Below are 10,682 nucleotides of genomic sequence, written 5' to 3'. Positions count from 1 at the left end.
CCCGGCCTCATTGTAGTTTTGATGTACATTTCCCTAATGGTTAGTGATGTTGAGCATCTTGTCATGTGACCTTTGACTATTTGTATATCCTATTTGGATAACTGTCTATTCAAGTTCTTTGCCTATTTTGAATCAGGCTTTGGTTTTTGTTGTTGTTGTTGCGGCGTTTTAGTTCTCTACATATTCTGGTATCAATCCCTTATCAGATACATGATTGGCAAATATTTTCTCCCATACTGTGGGTTGACTTTTTACCCTGTTAATAGTCTCTTAATGCATAAAAATTTTAAAATTTTCATGAAGTCCAACTTATCTACTTTTTTCTTTAGTTTCCTGCGCCTTTGGAGTCACATCCAAGAAATCTTTGCCAAACCCAGTGTCATGAAGCTTTTGCCCTATATTTTCTTCCCAAAGTTTTTTAAGGTCTTACATTTCAGTCTTTGATTCATTTTAAGTTTTGTATATGGCATTAGGTAAGGATACGACTTCCTCCTTTTGTATGTGGATATCCAGTTTTCCTAGCACTGAAAAGACTGTCCTTTCCCCACTGAATGGTTTTGGCACCCTTGTCAAAAATCATCTGACCACACCTGTGAAGGTTTATGGTGGGGTCTCTTTTCTATTCCTTCAGTCTATAAGCCCATCTTTATGCCAGTACAACACTGCTTAGAGTCTTGTTTGCTATTGATTTTTAACTAATTATATACGATCTGAGATGCCAATTTCTTGAAAATTATTGAGACTTGCTTTATCTCCTGCCACATGATATACATGATAATTTTAGAAATTTTTTGTCTGTTTGTTTTGTTTTTCCCTGAGACAAAGTCTCACTCTGTCTTCCCAGGCTGGAGTACAGTGGCGCAATCTCGGCTCACTGCAACCTCTGCCTCCCGAGTTCAAATGATTCTCCTGCCTCAGCCTCCCAAGTAGCTGGGATTACCGGTGCACACCACCACGACCAACTAATTTTTGTATTTTTAGTAGAGATGCTGTTTCACCAGGTTGGCCAGGCTGGTCTCGAACTCCTGACTTCAGGTGATCTGCCCACCTTGGCCTCCCGAAGTGCTGGGATTACAGGCATGAGCCACTGTGCCTGGTGGTTTTAGGAAATCTTCAATGCATGTTTGAAAATAATGTGTTGGGTGCAGGATTCTGTATGTACTGTTGGCTGTTTTGGTATTTGTCTCTGTGGCTTGTGTGTTTTGTAATTTTGGATAGTGAGCTCACATTTACAACGGTTTTATCTATGAGAATCCTGTGTGGCTTTACTGTGGGTAGGGCCATCCACAGAGGCTTGCATTTGCTACTAGTAGTCACATGTCTGTGATGTAACTCACCCCAGGGTTTTTTCTTATATTAATTTCTATACTTGGGAGTCCTGGGACCATGTGGGTAATACAAATTCAAACCTTAAATTCATGTTAGTGAAGGTCTAGAGTTAAAATTTCTCAAGAGATCATTCTTTTTAAATTTTTTCCAGCAGAGCCAGAAATGAGACTACAACTTTTTCGTCTTGTCCGTTTGTGACAGGGTGATCTTTCCCCACCATTTGCTTTTTCATTGAGGATATGGGTCCAGTTTTATTCTGGTTCCAAATTTCTGTTGGCAAGAGTCCCAGGCCTTGTCTCCTATCCCTCCCTCCACAGGTATAAAATCCAAGCTCCTTTGGTTACCAACATTAGCAAAAGCCACCACCTCCCACGCCCATCTCCTGCCTCCCTTTGCCACCCATAGGCCCACCCTGCAGGACAGCCAAAGAATAAACATCTGCCCGTCACTCTGATTTTTGGCTTTTGTCTGTTTTTGGTACCTGGGGATTTTTTTTTTTTTTTTTTTTAATCTCGGAAACTCAGTTGGGTGTTTGAAAGAATGTTTATGTTTTATCCAGTCTTTAAGTATAGACAGAAGGTTAGCAGGTTTCATGCCTCAGACCTGGGTTCCATTCTCTCTGCCTCTGAGTGATTTTGCAGAGCATCGCCACCCCACAACTCTCAGGCCTCACCTTGCACCTATCCAATGGGGCTAATCATTTCCCAGCCTCACCTCACGGGGATGCTCATGGAGATAAAAGGCATGAGATTGAGAGGGTAGAGGCGGGCGGCAAGGGGCTGGACATTGTCCCCTGGAATTTCCAGGGGGAAATTCCTGGAAATTTGGCATCCAGAGCTAGGCACCTATGTCCCTGGTGGTGCTTCCAGGATGGCTGGTGACCAGTCATCTCAGAGCTGAGGTGCACTAAGGGACAAAGACCCTTCAACAGACTTCTCCAGCAGTGCCTGTATGGGCAGGGGCTCGCTCTGAGCCTCGATTCCATAGATGAAAACCCTTCCAGGACCCTATGGCTGATTTACTCCCAACGTGTCCCAAACCGAACTCATCTTCCCTGCAAGCTGTGTCCTCCAGCAGCTTCTCCACCTGAGAAGAGTGCACCCACTCACTCCTCTGCCTATACCACATACCCAGGTGCTTCTTCAAAGAGGCTTTCTTACAAGCTCTCAAAGGCAGTCCCTCACCAAATCCTAAATATTCCAAACAGCCCTCCACTCTGGCCACTTCCTGTTGTCCCCACTGCCTCAGGCCTCATTATCTTCACCAGGGTCATTTCAAGTCTCGCCCTAGAGTGGCCTCTGTTCCTCCTGGGACTCCCTCCTGAGCTCACAGCTTCCCTGGCTGATGCTCAGAGCATGTGCATGTCTGGAGGCCAGGACGGGGCCTCTCCCCTGCCGCTTCCTTTGTGACCCCACCGCTGTGGATCAGGTGTCCTTGTGCTCAGCCTCTGCAGGCCACCAGGCCTTTTTGAAGTCTGTCCTCTCAGAAGCCAGCAGCCTGAACAAAGAGCATGTAGAATCAGCTCACAGGCTTGTTAGCTGGCTTGGGAGGGGGCTGGGCAATCTGATGTGGCCTCTGTCACCTCCCTATTCACTCCAGGCATGGCTTGACATGGACCAAAAAATTTCAACTTTTAGCTTTTAAAAAGCTACCAAGAGTCAGGCACGGTGGTTCATGCCTGTAATCCCAGCACTTTGGAAGGCTGAGGCGGGCGGATCATGAGGTCAGGAGTTCAAGACCAGCCTGGCCAACATGGTGAAATCTCGTCTCTACTAAAAATAGAAAAATTAGCTGGGCATGGCGGCATGTGCTTGTAATTCCAGCTACTCGGGAGACTGAGGCAGGAGAATTGCTCGAATCCGGACCCGGGAGGCAGAGGTTGCAGTGAGCCGAGATTGTGCCACTGCACTCCAGCCTGGGCCACAGGGCAAGACTCTGTCTCAAAACAAACAAACAAACAAACGTAACCAAGTAATTTTGCAAAAACAGTCATCCTCATCCGATCCCATTTTATCCCCCACTCCTTAGCTTGCCCCAGCCCTGAGTTTCACCCCACTGCTGACCCTTAGCCCTGGGAGGAGGTCCAAGAATAGGACAAGGAAGGGGTGGGGGCCAGGCAGGCACCCCCGCCTCTCTAAGCCCAGTCGGCTCACTCTTGGGCAATTGCTTGGTCTTGCCCAGTCCTCATCACAAACTGTTCAATTCCTCAAGAAGTTGCCACAGCCTCCTCACTCATTAACCTTCAACTAATAAGGAGACTTACCTGCATAGCAATGGCAGGACTTGTGATCAGGAACATGGTGACTAATTTCGGCATGCATGTGCCTCACACGGGCTGCCCCATGTCCTCATTCCCAAGAGCCTGGGGTTCAGGGGCAAACAGATGGGGCTGGGGTGAATGCCGACTCCCCTTCTTCAAGTGTGTCCCCTTGGGCAAATAAGCAAGTTGATGACTTCGCCTCTCTGGCCTCCTCCTCCCCGTGACATCTGCTCATAACTCATGGGCTCGCTGGGCATGGGTGAGGGACATGGGCTAGGGCCAGTGATGTGCTCACCAGGGCTTGGCCGATAGTAGGTACACTGATAATTCGGGGTTTAAAAAAAAAGTACAAATGAGGGCTTTCTGGGAGCAGAACACCAAGACAGGTGCTCAAGATGACAAGGAGGTGGCCGTGAGGTGCAGCAGTGGCACTGAGCAGGACCAACCCTGGCTTACTGGCTGCCCTGTCAGTGCTTCACTGTGGGTCCCTTCCCACCCACCTGCCCAGTGGCATCCCTGTATCTGGGACAGGTACACACTCCCATTTGTACTGCTGGCTCCTGCCTGGCCCGGGCCAGGCCCACTGATAATGCTCAGAGGCAGTTGGTTGATTGCACTGAGCTCCAGGTCTACCTCTCAGCCACTCCCAAGCCTCACTGTCCCCACCAGTACAAGAAGAGGACTGAGCTTGGTGACGGAGATGATCTGGGCCTACCATGTTCCAGGCACTGAGGTGTGGGCAGAGAGGGGACGAAGGCCCAGCCCTGTCCTTAGGAAGAGGGATGGACAAAACCTCAGGTCAATACCGAGGGAGGAGCCAGGGCAGGGCCCGGGAGGGCAGGTGGCAGGGGAGGGGCTTCAGGCAGAGGGAGGCAAGGAGGAGGGGGGTGGGGAGGTGGAGGCTGGGGGAGACTTTGCACCTCAGCCATTTGCAGATGGCACACAGGCTGTGTTGAGCTGTGGGAGCTCTGGGCATTGCAGCCTGGAAATTAACAGCAGCGTCTGTCTGCACTGAATATCCCCAGCGCCGGAACCAGGCGTGACAAGGAAATAGATCGCATTCCTGCTTGCCTAGAGGCCGTGGTGCCGGGGCATGATCCTGAAGGCGGTGGGCTGCCTGACCCATATGGCACTGGTGTGGAAGACACAGGGGGCAGGTGCAGGCCAGGATGGAGACCGGTGGACCAGGCAGGAGCCACTGCCAAAGCAGAAGCACTCAGGACCCCAGGATGCAGGGCAGGGAGACACTAGAGAAGCCAGACAGGAGGTGGGGTGGTGAGGAAGGGGAGACCAGAGAGCCACCCGTCCGAGGCCTGGCAACCAGGTGGCCGTGGGAGGCATCGGGAGCTTGCAGGTGGAATGCCAGGCAGTCGGGGAAGGCATGGAAGTTTGCGTGGGGCTGCTGCTTCTAAGCCCACCTATGTGGGGAGAGGGTGCGTCATCTCATGAGAGAAGGCACATGGCGCCCAGAAAACAAACGCGAAGACCACCATTCTCATGACTGGAACATGTGGTGCCAAACTGTGGGACCCAACGGCAGGAGCGGCTGGTGCCCCATTCTGGCCTGCTCTCTCCTGGGCTCGGGGACCACAACCCCACAGGCCCCTTCCCCTCTGCGGGTGCTGTGATTCCCACTGAGGGACAGGCAGTGGTGAGACCTCCACCCTCCCACTCTCACCTCCCAGTTATTCTCAAGGGTCCAAGAAGCAGCAGGCATCTGTTTCTCCCACTGAGGCACATGTGAGCTGGGGGAGTGTGGGAGATAGGAACCAGGAAGCAAGTGAGTGCCAGAGGTGGGGCAGGGCTTCCCCCTCTTCCCCTGTCACTGGAGAGGCATGGGCCTGCTGTTTTTGAAAAGCCAGTCACAGCTGGAAGAAGACACAGACACACTCCAACCTAGGGGCAAGGCCTCAGCTTCGGAATGTGACAATTTATTTGGGGGGTAAAAGAGGCTTTTCACCCCCCTTTCCTGGCGTTGATACAATATTGAAGAGCAGCAGAACAAACGTACAAGACAGAGTAATCGGCACAGACCCACCCCTCCCCCGGAACCGCCGAATCCAGAATGGAGCCCAAACCCACACCCCCAACTAGGCGTCTTCTCCACCGGGGGAGGGGCCGGGTGGACTGGGGGACCTGCCCCCCACGCCGGGGCGGCACCTCCGTTTCCCATCTCCTGCCAACCCCACTATTTTTCCATCTTTGACCACTGGAGGCAAAGTTTAGCCAGCTGGGAGCTGGATGGTTGAACCACATACAAAGGCAACAACACTTCATTTTAAAAATGAGAGAGAAAAAAGAGACAGTGCCCCTCCCCAAATATAGAGCTATATATGTATATTTTATATATATAGAATTCATTCGTGCACAATTCATTAAATGAACCTCTCAAAAATTAAAAAAATTATAAGATACGTATTTCTTTAGGCCTTTGTGTTTTTAAATTAAAACCAACGAAAAGAAGTCTCCCTCTCCACTCCCCCCAGCAGCAAGGGCGGCCGGAACGCTTCGCTCCCGCTACCTGACCTCCTGCAAGAGGGTTCCCCCATGAGACTGTCAGTCCCCCTTTGCCTGGCTGACTACCTGCATACAGTAGACACTCACTGCTGGAGTGAGGCACTGACTCCTCCAAAGATTGCAGGGGGCGGAGGAGGGAACCACGAAGGCCTGGGAGGGGGCATCTTTGGCCCCCACTAACTGTCTCCCTATTTCTGCATCCTGGTGACTGTCAGCAAGAGATGAGTCGGGGAGACCCTCTCCTGGAGTTCTAGCCCCTAATTCTGGGCTTTCTATATGACAGGACATGCAGATAGGGAAGAAACTAAAACCTTTCAATGGCTTCCTTTTTTCTTTAAAAGTGATTCCTCAAACCATCCCTGCCCCAAAGAGGCCGCCTTGGACAAGTGCATGGGAGCCCGGAAGTGGAACTGACCAGGTAGGGCTCCACTGTCCCGTGTGGGCGAAGTGCAAAAAAAAAAAAAAAAAAGAAAAGAAAAAAGAAAAACCACCACAAACCAAAACAACAAAATGACACAGAAAAGTGGGCAAAGTGGGGATGTGTCCTCTTGGGTCCCCAGAGTCCAGAGAGGCTGGTAGCAGCCCTGCCTCCTGGCCAACCCGGCTCCCTGTTGGGGCTGACCCTCCAGCCTTGGGCAGGCCCACTGGCCTGGCTCTCCTCCAGGACCTCCTGGCTCAGGGGCTCGCTGCCAGTCTTGTGCTGGCTCCAGGGCCTGGGCCCTGCCTTTTAAAGGGCTTTCCCCACAGGCCAAAGCATCCTGGGCCCTAGTCCCTGCCGCATTCCCCCAGTGAAGCAGCTGCGCTTCTCCAAAACCATTTCCACCTCTTTGAAAAGGGGCCATACCCCCAACTCTGTCCCTCACACTGAAGTTGGGGACTTGATCATCACCTCTTCCCAGATCATAGGAAGGATGAGGCTCATTTTGACCTTGACCCCTTTGCAGGGTAAGAACAAAGAGGGGTTGTGGGCAGCTGGGGGCCCCAGTACCAGCAACCTTGACCCCCACCTGGTACTGGGCAGCTGCTCTGACACCAGCAGCGCTTTCTGAAGTGGCCTTGCTGCCCAATATACCCATTTTGCAGAAGGGCAAACTAAAGGTCAGAGTGGGGACCGAGACAGGGATGGGTCCCAACTTACCATCTCAAACCAGAGACACCAGACCCCACCTGTTTCCTATGATACTTGGGTGGGGAGGGGGTGCACTTAAGGGGAGATGACCAATGCCCCAACCAATATTGAACATGGGAGATAGGGCTTTGGGGGTTATTTCACATACAAAAATAAAGCAAACCAGATTGCAACTTCTGCTTGGTAATTAGGCAAACGGAAAGCAGCAAGGGTGGAGGAGGGGCCCATCGAGGCCGATCTCCCAAGGGAGACCGATCCGAGCAAGCGTGTGGGGGGTGGGGGTACTAGAGAGGGCAGGACGGAGGCCTCCGCTCACCCTCGGTTCCAACCACTCGGGTCCCCAGGGGCACTGCCCACCTCAAGGCGGTGTGCCTGGTGCCTCCTCACGCACCAAGGCCGGCCCAGGCTGCTCTGCTTGGAGCTCAGGCCAGCAGAAGCAGACCACCTGTGGCAAGGGAAATGCATTCCCTCTCCCCAGCCACCCCCAGAGCCCAGCTTCTTGCCTCCTGAAGCCTGCATCCCCTTTCAGGCTAGGGAGGCTCAGAGAGGTCGTGGGCTTTAGAGTGACCCATGGGGAGGGAAGTCTCCCCCATAGGGTGGCGGTGGTAGGGACCAGATGGCCCAACGACTGCCAAAGCAACGGAAGCGAGCAAGAAACCAAACTGCCCACTCACCAGCCCCCTGGAGAAAATCACCAGTGACAACCCCTACCGTCCCAAACCTCAGCTTGCCGGGGCCTGCAGCTTGGGTTAGCTCCCCGGGAACCTGCTGTTGTCCTTCCCTTTGAGCAAGCATGGGTGTGGAGCTCTGGGTCCAGGCCCTCTCCACAGTGCCTGCAACGCCAGGGAACCTGCCAGCTGGGTCCAGGCCTCTGCCCCATCCTGACATTGCCACCTCACCTGTGCAATCACTGCGTTACTATTTTTTCTTAAATATCTCTTTCTCCCCCCACCCCCCCCATAGGAATCCCATAATATTTTTTTCTATTTCTTTTTTTTCCCTCTTTTTTTGTTTTTGTTTTTTTGCAAAACTAATTCTTTCACTTTCCTGTCATAAAATCACCTCTGAAAACACAACTTCTTTACAAAAAAGTCACGAATGACACGAACTCTCAGGAAAACACATTTCTATGGTCTCTGGGAACACCTGTAACTGGCACCCAGGTGATCACTCACCTAGGGGAGGGGCCAGGGGGAAATCGCCTCCAAGGACAGAGGAGAAATACCAGCCCTTATTTGGGGGAAAAGCCAATTGGCACTTGGACGGCCACAAAGCCAACACACAGGGCAGGGCAGGGAGCGCCGAGGAGGATCAGCCTCCGCCCCGACCCTGCCAGGGTCCCCGTTCTATATCCCGGGGAGGGGAGGGCTAGGGCCACAGTGCGGGCCCTGGCAGGGAGACTGGGAAGGAAGGCGACCTCCCATTCTTAGGACCAAAGGCGCTCGGGTTCTGATTGGCCTCCTGCCAATGTGCTTCTGAGGGAGGGGCCCAAGGCAGCACAGCCAGGAAGCCAGCTCCAGTCACGCCTGGAACACGCCACCCACGCACAACGGAGACCTGGGAAGTGGCCCAGGGCTGGCCAGTGGGGCACCTGGTCCTAATCCTGGGACGAACACCCTCATTCTCCTGGAGAACACAGCCCCTCTGGTCTCGCCTTTGCCTGCCTGCCCTCCCAGGGCCCGGCCTAAGGCTGGGGCTGTGCCCTCTGCCACTGGCACGGGTGCCTCAGCTCCCTGGCAGCAGAGGGAAACAGAAGCTGCCCAGGACACTGGAGGCTCTTTGCTTCAGGCAGGCTGGGTTATGAGAAAGCCTCCGTGGTCAGAAGCAAAAGAGGGGCGGGGAGAAGCTGGGAGGCCCTCAGGAATGGATTCTTCGGCGTCCTTCCCAAACACCGGGAGGAAGGGGGAGCTTGGCAGGGGGTCTCCCTCTCTATCTCGGTCCCCACCATGCTGTGAAGGTCCGACAGGTTGGGCTGACCACCCCGAGGAGGGCAGGGGGGTAGGGGGCATGGTGCCCCCAGCACACCTGGGCCAGGAGGGGAGGCCTGGTGACTTCCATAGCAAACCTCCAGACCCAAGCCTGGTCCCCAGCCCTACTGAGGCGAGGAGCGGTCCAGGTCTTCAATGCCCCTGTTCAAAGGAACTGTAAAGGATGCCACCCGGCAGCCTGGGGCCTAGCACCCAATGCACGTATGAACCCACGGACAAACACAGTAAGTGGGGCGGACGCACAACTGAAGTTTCCACGGCAGGTTCTCGTAGCACCTTTGGTCAAGAACTGAAGAGGCCTTTAGATGCTGGGAGGCTGTGGCCAGGCGCACCCTCTGCCAGTTCCTCCCACCGTTGAGGGGGTTAGGAAAGAGACAGGGCTGGGGCAGGGCATAGGGGGTCTACTTAGGCCTCATCCAAAATCGAGCAGGGAAGACCCCGCCCTGGCCCAACTTCTGATGCCCTGGCTGATGTGAAGGGAGGAGTCGAGTCTGGCCTCATCCTCGGCCTCTGCCTGGGGCTTTGCCAAACAAGCAGGAACCCCTCCTCCTGCCTAGGCATCTGCAGGAAGGAAAAAGACTGTGCCCACCCTCGGTGGAGGTCTCCTAAGGGCCCCACAGCTGCCAGGTTAGCACCGAGAAATCAGACGCCGCACAGGAGAGCAGGAAGCAAGCTAGAGAGACGGGTGGGATGTGGAAGGGGCAGAGGAACCCTAGGTTCTGGGGCTTTCCAGAAACCACCCAGAGGGCCCTACCATGCATGGGCAGGGGGTATGCCCCTCCCCTGCCCCAATCCAGGAAGGCCCCTACCCCCTAGTTTTCTGGGACCCCAACTACCCAGCCCCATCCCTGGGTCAACACCGAGCCATTTGAAACAAGCAAAGCACAGGAAGAGAGGGCTGGGGGCAAGGGCGGGGTGGGAGCAAGAGTATGACTTCGGGCAGGAGGGCCCCCCCAAGCCCCCCTCCTTGGTGGAACCCCCTCACTTGCTCGCCCCACTGCTGCCACCACCCCCAGCGGCGCCTGCTACCCCAGCAGCCACCTTCTCGAAATCCTCAGGGTTGCAGAATTCCTTGATTGTGACCGTCAGGAGGTTGCTGGTGACATCGGTGACGACCACATTGGAGCAGGGTGACATCTCCGGGCGCCAGTCCCCAGCCTCGGGCTCGGAGGAGGCACCGGCGGGCTCAGGGGCCGTGGGAGGCGCCGGGCCGGCAGCAGCTGTGACCTCGGGCGGTGCCCGCTTGCTGGTGGCTGCCGACTCGGGAGGGAGGGACAGGTCGAGCACCTCCGGCTCGCGCCAGCTGGGGGCGGATGGGCTCACGGTCTCGGGGAGGAGCTTGGGGGGCGTGTCGTCGGGGTCAGAGGACTGTGGTGCAGGTGAGGGGCAGCCGGAGGAGCCGGAACTGCGGGCGTCGTAGGGGGTGGCGGGAGCGGCCAGGAGCAGCCCAGGGCCGGGG

At 54.6% G+C, this 10,682-nt stretch overlaps 1 protein-coding gene across 1 annotated transcript in view; it reads right to left on the bottom strand.

Moving 5' to 3' along the window:
• The window catches only part of NPTXR (neuronal pentraxin receptor), a 56,030-nt gene that overhangs the window by 38,931 nt on the left and 6,417 nt on the right, over positions 1-10,682 (bottom strand). The gene's annotated exons all lie outside the window — the stretch shown is intronic.

Source organism: Colobus angolensis, unplaced genomic scaffold, assembly GCF_000951035.1.
Source record: "Colobus angolensis palliatus isolate OR3802 unplaced genomic scaffold, Cang.pa_1.0 Scaffold65, whole genome shotgun sequence".
Lineage (NCBI taxonomy): Eukaryota > Metazoa > Chordata > Mammalia > Primates > Cercopithecidae > Colobus > Colobus angolensis.
This window is presented reverse-complemented; position numbering and strand designations above follow the sequence as displayed.